The 7278-nt window shown below is 53.5% G+C and overlaps 1 protein-coding gene across 1 annotated transcript in view; it reads right to left on the reverse strand.

The window, feature by feature from the left end:
• The window catches only part of BATF (basic leucine zipper ATF-like transcription factor), a 38234-nt gene that overhangs the window by 12671 nt on the left and 18285 nt on the right, over positions 1-7278 (reverse strand). The gene's annotated exons all lie outside the window — the stretch shown is intronic.

Here is a 7278-nt window from a genome sequence, read left to right on the forward strand (position 1 = left end):
TCCTGTGCTTTCCACCCTTGCATTTTGGTACCCTGGCAAGAAAGAGGTGCTCTGTAACAAGCCTCCTGGGGCATGGATATTTTCCTACAGCTTTGGCTGTGGCTGCCAACACCAGTGCCCAGACACAGGTGATCTGTAGCCTCCTGTAGCACCTCATCCCTGATGGTGCTTTGGAGATGGGACAAGGGAGAGGTACTACACCCTAAGCCATGACAGCAGTGATGGTGCAAAGCCCTGACTTGAAGACTTGGCCCTCCTGATGTCACAAATAGTACCAAAATTGGTTTCAAAGAAGGGACAGAAAAAAAGATAGAAACTCCTTACCACCGTTCTTTACCTGAACCCCAAAGTATATGTCCAAGAATCACGCCATCTTTAATCTTATTTAAGCCAAACTGTTTTATTTCAGTTTGGGTATCCTTGCTTTTCATATCAATACCCGATCCTTTGTGAGCCCTCTGAAACTGTTGGCCAAAAGGGCATCTTGTCCACCTGCACAAACCAGTTTGCTGGCTCTGTGAGAAGTGTGTCAGTTTACCAGTGTGAAATGAGTTGTCTTTCCATTTCTTTGAACATCTTGTGAGGGGGTGAGCAGAGGAACAGACTTATCTCAAAGCCAGGAATTGCTCTGTATATCTCTATCACGCGGCATTTCACTGGTTTCCACTCCAAACTAGTGGGACTTTTAGTCCCTACAAAGGGAAATTTGCCTGCAGCCCAAATTTAGGTCAGCACCCATCTTTGGATGTCTCCTGATTTCCCAGCAGGGAAGACAGAAGCAAACACAGCAACCTAGGGAAGTTTCTCCCCATCTACCATGGCATTACAGTTATAAAGGATGTATGTACTCTTCTTCATCCCATTACTCATGCAGCCTTCCTCCTTTCCCCACTGCTGCACAGTGAGAGAGACCCACCAAGTAGCTCTATCCTGAATTTGGAGCACAGCCTTGAACCCACTGGCACATTCAACTAAACTACCTTGGTGCCAGCTGGCACTTAGGCATGTTCCAGAGCATGGCTGGGAGAAATGCTGAGGTGCTGCTACCCCAGCATACGATTCACTGCTGAGCAGCACAGGACTTTGCAGCCACAGCAGATAGTTGTTATCAGGTGAAGAAATGTGCTGCCCCAAAGCCCTGCCTGAATGAGGCTCCATGTCATGCAGGGTACACTGGCAGCTTGCATTGGTCCTAAAACTTGTGCACGTGATCCTTTTGTAGGTATCCAAAAGACAGCAGAAGAGGTGCCTGAATTCACTTTGCAGACACAGAGAGCACCTCGTGCTGAGGTGTTTGTTTAGACCAGTGGGTTTGGCTTTGCCAGCCTTTTACACTGGCTGCAAGGAGTGCCACTGCACTGCCCAGTCATGCAGCAGTGCCAGCATGCACCAGCACCTGACTACCTTAGCTACTCATCATTATCTGCTGGCTGGAGCTAGTGAGTGAATCAGGTCACTTTGCCTCCAGGCAAGGTCTGCACAGAAGAAAAGGGATGCCTCACTTGGCAAACACCTGCGTAATGCAGCAGGGCCTCTGCCTGGCACCCACGGAGTTTGGCTCTATCACAGAAGTCAGTAGCCCACATACTGAGAGGCACCTGCTGATACCCACACGTTAGCTCTAGTGCAAACCCCCTCTTGCTGCTTGTCTGGTCACTGGGTGTGCAGCATCACCTTGAGATGAGCTGTCAGTAGCCATTTTATCCTCAACCAGAAACTACATGTCAGCCTGCTTGTATTCCACTGGATTTGGGAGCCTGCAGGCCTGCAGCACAACTTTGCTGCCCAGTTCCTTCAGACAGCCCCATAATATTTCAGCACAAGCAGGTGTCCAGCAAATCCAACCAGTCCAGATGCTGCTGCTGGAATTGGGGCCATGGCAAAGCAGAGCCAGGAACTGCAGTGTCAAGAGACAGGACTTCCCCGACTGTGTTACAGATGACAACTCAGCAATTTCATTCTGCAGAAACTAGATAACATCAGAATAAGGTGGTGGTTACTGGCAAACGATCCTGTTCCTGAAGCTTCATCTGAGACGTGACAAGCTGCAGTGAAACCTCATTGTCAAACAGACCCAAGCTCTGCTTTTGCTGAAACCCATGTGGGCTTCCGGAAGCAGCTTCATGGTGGTATTTCCTAGGAGCTCCAGGCTGCAGTGCTGGGAGCCATGGCTGGAAAAGTCCATCACCTTGCTAACACAGGACCTTTTTGTCTAACAGAGTCCCTTGAGCTAGACAGTGATGCAGAGCTCTCAGTCTTACCCACCTCCTGCCTCGAGTAGCAAGAGCTTTCCTCCTCCACAGGGGCTAACCCTTCCCCAGTCCCCACGGCACCCTAATTACACTCTGCACATGGACAGCAGGACACAGGGCTGGAGAGTGGAAAGTCCTTCCATCTTGGAAGTTCAACAAACTCCTTGGCAGATGTTCTTAGTCAGCATTAAAGCCATCCTGGTACAACCGGGCTTACTCCCTACCCCCTGGGCAGGCTTTGCTCACCAAGAAATTATCAGCACAGGCAGTCATACCACTGCCTGCTCTGCCAAAGGTATCCCTGGGCTGAAGTCCACTTGAGTTGGTCACTCCACTTAAAAAAGCCAAACGAAAGAAAACGTGTTTTAACTCAACAGCAAGGCATCTGGAGGAGGGTTTTTCACCACCACCTTAGCCCATCACTTTAGCTAACTGGGAATAACTTCTTGCTCATCCTGACAGACAAAACAAAAGGCCTTTAAGCACTCTCATCCCACAACCACACACTGCATCTGCAGCCCATACTCAGCCCCAGGGGATGCATGAGCTGGTTCTGGCCTTTGTGAGCTGCTCTGTCTCCTTGCCAGCCTCAGCCCCAGCTCCTTCAGCACCTTCTCCCCAGTTGTGTGGTGAGGAGCTGAAATGTGCCTGTGCTGGGCAGGAGACCCAGCTGCATGCAGGCAGAGCCACTGAGGCAGTCATGAGCGCTGAGCCTTGGGGAAGCATCAGAGGCACTGGCTGTGCCTGGAATTACAATGTAGTTGCAGTGGAGGAGTCAGCCTGAGCTGACAGGTGCTCCCAAGTTTCTGCTCCTGGGGATTCAGATGCAGAGAAAAGGCAAACTCCAGCCATGATGTCATGGGTGCCAGGCCTACCTGGTGGCCCAGCCCAGCAAGACCTCCTGCTTGTAGAGAAGGATCATTTCCTCCTATGGAAAGTGTTGGTGGCAGAGCTGCTGACAGTGAGCTCCCTCCCGGTGGGGCTGGCTACACCTCTGACAGCAGCTGCTCTGCCTGCCTCCATCACCCACCCTGGCCACCCCACCAGCCACATGGTATGGGGAGATGCCCTTACCATGTGCCCTTAACTAACTCACATGCCCTTAACTAAGGACAAGTGACCCACCTAGCTCTGCCCTCAGAGCAGTTTCCTGAGCATAGCAGGAGCACAGAGCCTCCATGCGAGCATGGGATCCTATGGACCCATTTCCTCAGCTTATGCCCACCTCCCACCATCTTGACCATCTTGATGCTTCAATCACCAGCAACAGTGATCACAAATAAGCAAAAAGTGTGCAAGGCCATGGGGAGCCAGGTGATGCTTCCAGGCTCAGGGAAAGACCAGTTGTTTTTTCTCGTCTCTCTACAAGCATCCTGGCAGCACAGTTTTCCCTGGCTCTGGTCCTGCACCCAGCCATGGACTGTGCTGGTGCTAGTTCTGCTTAGCATAGTCTGGCACCCATAGCAATCAAAGCAGTTTCCGTGACTCTTGGTAAATATCAAGGCTGGGGATTTTCGGGGCTTGTTTTCCAGCAAGTTGAGTAGAAGAACCAATAAGGACAAAGACAAATGAAATACCTGTTGCCCTTGGCTCAAAATGAAACAAGAGAGACAGGTCACTGGCAAAGGTTAGTTAATAGTGCTTTACCACAGTGTCACGGAGTCGCCCTCAGCCCCTGACAAGAAGGTCAGAGGAGGCAGTTTTTCAAAGACAAAGTGAGAACAATTCTGTGAAAAACTGCAAAGTAATAACCTCCAAGCATCCTTGGCCCATGACCAGCTGCAAGCCAAGGGAGGAAGGGGCTGGATGCCCCTGCCCCCAGGACTGCACACACACCTTGTTTACAAGGGGATGGGGCAGTGGGTGGGGAAAGGATGAGGAGGAAAGGAAGAGGGCCACAATGAAGCTTTGGGAGCACAATGGCCTGCTCAACCACTTTGGGATAAGCTGATTGCAGGAGAGAGGGGTGAGGAGCTGGCAAGACAGCGGACCCTTGTGGAGAAACTGAATTCTTGCTGTCCATGGCCCCTGACACTTGTCAGGGGTCCAGCAAGAAGAGAGTCAGGCATGCAGTGTGGAGCACTCACACCAAACTACTGTGGCTGGGCCCTCAGCCCATTACCCCTGCACTGCCTTAGGTGATTTGGGGCAAAGTGGCATCTACCTTTCCTTAGAAGTGAAGAGGAAAGGGTGGCTTTGCAGAGAAAACTGGCATAGTATGTGAAGGACACCAGGGAGCTGTTACAAGCATCTAAGCAATGAAAAACTGACACAGCTCACCTCCCTGGGATTCAGGAAAAATATGGTATCGTTGATCTGGGGAGAGCTCTGGCCTGAACTAGTGAGTGTGAGAAGGACCACAAGAGTTATGACCTAAATGTGGATCTCGGAAAACAGAAGATGGGCATGTCCTGGAAGAGGCTGCTGGCACCCAGGAAGTTCCTGCTGGTGGTCCTGGTAGTTGAGCCACCTCTGGTACTTCAGAAGCAGAGAGGCCTGCAGGTGAAATGGCCAGGAAACGCTAGTGTTGCCAAGTGGGCTCACATGTTTAACAAGAACCATCTGACACCATGGAATGGGCACCACGAACCATAGAATGACAGAAAGGTTTGAACTGAATGAGATCTTTAAAGGTCATCTAGTTTCACCCCCTGCCATGGGCAGGTACTCTTTCTGCTAGACCAGGTTGCTCAGAGCCCTATCCAACCTGGCCATGAACACTTCCAGGGATGGGGCATTCGTCACTTCCCTGAACAACCTGTTCCAGTGCCTCACCACTCTCATTTTAAAAAGTACTGGTATACAATCCAAACCCACTTTCAGCTTAAAACTCTTGCTCCTTGTCCTATCAACACCGGCCGTGTAAAATGTCCCTCTCCAGCTTACTCATAGACCTTTAGGTACTGGAAAGGTGCTCTGAGGCCACCGCAGACCCTCCTCTTCTCCAGGCTGAACAGCCCCAGCTCTCCCTGCCTTTTCCCCATGGGAGAGGTGCTCCAGCCCCTCGCGCGTTGCCGCGGGCCCGCTCTGAGAGATGCCCACCGGGCCGGGGGCGGTCAGTGCTCGGGGGTTCTCCCAGGCCGCGGGGCAGAGCCGGCGCTCCGGGCCCCGCACCGGGCCTTGTCCGAGCGAGAGCGGTGCCGGGGCCGTCCAGCCCGAGCCCGGCCCTGCCCCAGAGCCCGGCCCCAGAGCCCGGCCCCAGAGCCCGGCTCTGCCCCAGAGCCCGGCCCCAGAGCCCGGCCCCAGAGCCCGGCCCCAGAGCCCGGCCCTGCCCCAGAGCCCGGCCCCAGAGCCCGGCCCCGCCGCTCCCGCGGCCGCGCGGCGCCTCCTGCCGGCGGCCCCAGCTCCCGCCGCCTCCTCCCGCCCCGCCGGAGCGCACGGCCGCCCTGCCGTGAGAGAAGCGAGGCCACGAGAGCGGCCGGCTCGGGGGGCAGAGTGAGAAGGAGTGGCAGCCCCTGCCCTGTGCCCGCGCACTGCCGCATCCTGCCCGCCGACCGGCTCCTGCGCGCCTGTCCCCAGACACCTCGTGTGCGGGTTTGGGTGAGCACGGCGAACCTCAGGCTGGAGCAGCCAGCGAGCGAGACTAGAGCTGTGTGGCAGCAGCGACTGTCGTGCTCAGCGCTCCCGCTGAGCCCAGGGCCAGCAACTGCGGCTCTACCACCAGCTACAGCTATCCACGGGAGAGGTCTATGTGTGCATGTGTGAGCGCCCACCACGATGAGGGATGCAGCCCGGCGACTGGGTGGACCGGGGACGTGGAGATCGCAGCAGCCCCACAACTACCAGCCTACCGCTTCCTGCATCCCCGGCACAGAGCCCTGTCCCAGACGTACGAGATCCCTTCAGCTCTGCTCCGGTAACGGTCCACAATGCACCCAGCACAGGATGTGGTGGTGTGGGATGGCCAGGAGGTGGCTTCCTGGCCTTTGGGAAGTGTCCGTTGATTTTTCCAAGCATGTACCCTTCTGTAATGCACCAGCCTGTCCAGTGGAGCACCTGTCCCTTAACCTTGCATGGGTCCCAGCAAAATCTTTAAGTCTGCTAAGGTGGTGGCTGGGTTTTGAGAGGACAGATGCTACCAGAGTCAAGAACATCGAATAGCCTGTGTCCTACAGGAACCAGGAGGGGGTTGCATTCCAGCGCACTGCACAGAGATGGAACCCTTTCCATGCAACACTCATAGGTTGTGGCGTAAAGGGGAAGAAGCACAAACCCTCTGCTTTAACTTCATTGTGTTACAGCCAAGCCAAATCCCCTGAAAAGAAATGCCCTAAACTTCAAGTGTCAAACCCCTTGGTACTGGCTGGAATGCAGCAAAAGGTTGCTTGGTTGACAGAGTCATGGTATGGACCTTACAGATTATCTCATTCCAACCACTGCACACTGCTAGGATTCATCTCCTGCCTGAGCCCTGGCTGGAATAGCTGAGCATTAAATTGATGTAGATATATCATTCTTATGCTACTGCCTTTGCTAGCTGCTTCTAGCATGCGTGGTTTCAAAGGGCATCTTATATTCTCTTCCCAGCCAGCTGTTTTCATAGCAGAAATTTTTACTGCAATGTGGCTATTTGCCAGAGAAGGGCCATTGCCTGCATCCACAGCACTGCTTTCAAGCAGTGCTGCTTGAAAGAGGGTGGCAGATGAGTGAGAGTGCTCCTGCATGGACATGAAGAGATAAGGAAGTCCAGCACATGCTCTGCATCCTTTCAGCAGAGCTTGATGAAAGGCAGAGGTATTATGTTTTTCGAAGTACAAAGATTGGCTCCTGACAGCAGCTGAGGAATGGGTCAGATCTGAGCCACAAGCTCCATGGTCTGGACAGAAGGAAACACAGAGGCACATAAAGGGATCACCACCACAAGGATACCGTGATGGCTCCCCTGTCTCTTTCTTATCCCTGAAATGAGCTCAAACTGCTGTATGTGGGACTGAAACAAGAAGGACCAATTAAGGATGAGATGGTATCCCTCTGCCTCCCTCCCTCACCTGAGCTGGCAAGCCCTGTCTGCCTATCCTCTTTGGTG

This window comes from Lichenostomus cassidix, chromosome 5, assembly GCF_008360975.1.
Source record: "Lichenostomus cassidix isolate B80296 chromosome 5, HeHo_3.0, whole genome shotgun sequence".
NCBI lineage: Eukaryota > Metazoa > Chordata > Aves > Passeriformes > Meliphagidae > Lichenostomus > Lichenostomus cassidix.